Raw genomic sequence first — 1,112 nt, 5'->3', positions numbered from 1 at the left:
GTTGTCGTTGCTATTGCTGTGCGTTAACTGTATACTGGAGGTTTTACAACAGAGTGATACATCAGAGTTGTTTACACTTATAGGTATAGTGAATGAGGCCAGAACGGAGCCCAGAACAATATTTTTCAAAAGCTGTGACATGAGAGGTAATTCGCATGCACAGAAAACACTGATTGCAAAAAAACAACAACACTCTGTCTTTCAGTTGACTACGACTTTAAATCATCAAGCCAAACCAATTGTTCTTGACCGATGAAAAGTGACGTAGTGGGCGGCTGACCCGCCGGGAAAGTGTATAGAATGTAACCGAAACAGTGGTTGCGTTCAAATTTCGTCATCTACTGAAGTTGACAAATGTGAGTTCGCATGAGTTCGCATAAAAGTAAACAGTAATTAAAGGACGGCATCAAGAGCCATGCGCTCCGGCAGGCTGTGTCCGAGAACACTCACTACCAGACTCACTGAAAACACCATGTTCTTCCGCCGGTTGCAACAGACAAAGTAGGGCGTTCTGCGTGGACTCCCGTTTATTGCAAATTAGACATTAATAGTTTTCCAATTTAATGGTTATATTTTGCTGACACTAAATGTGTTATTTCCTATGATATTTTTTTTGAATGTCTATGAATAGTTCGATTAACACAGAAATGGTTTAGGCTTCTGCGTCTTTAGAAATTAAATGTAGACATAGGCCTACTGGCTACTTACTAAGGTGAAATCGGGGGGATCTTAATTTTACATTAGCGACTCCTTAACACAAGTTGTGTATCTCGAGAAAATTACGATGTTGACATTGTCACCATATTTTTTATGATTTTATGATTAAATTTATCCTTGCATTTATTTTATTAAAATTCCCTAACAAACTAGTAACACCATTGCACACTGATGTTAAGAATATAACTATAACACAGTGCGATTTCATTTACGAAAAACAAACTTTAACAAACAGGAATAGAAGATAGAAGCTTTCAAAACATGAGCAGCGGAGGGATATACACTCTTAACACATGATGTCGCCATCAGTCCTTCCTACTCCGCGTACTCGCCGCTGATGTCTTGATTGGTTAAGCAACGTGAGCAGCACACGCCTATTGGTCCGGCACATGTCA

The sequence above is a fragment of the Gadus chalcogrammus genome, chromosome 11, assembly GCF_026213295.1.
Source record: "Gadus chalcogrammus isolate NIFS_2021 chromosome 11, NIFS_Gcha_1.0, whole genome shotgun sequence".
NCBI classification, from domain to species: Eukaryota; Metazoa; Chordata; class Actinopteri; order Gadiformes; family Gadidae; genus Gadus; species Gadus chalcogrammus.
This window is presented reverse-complemented; position numbering follows the sequence as displayed.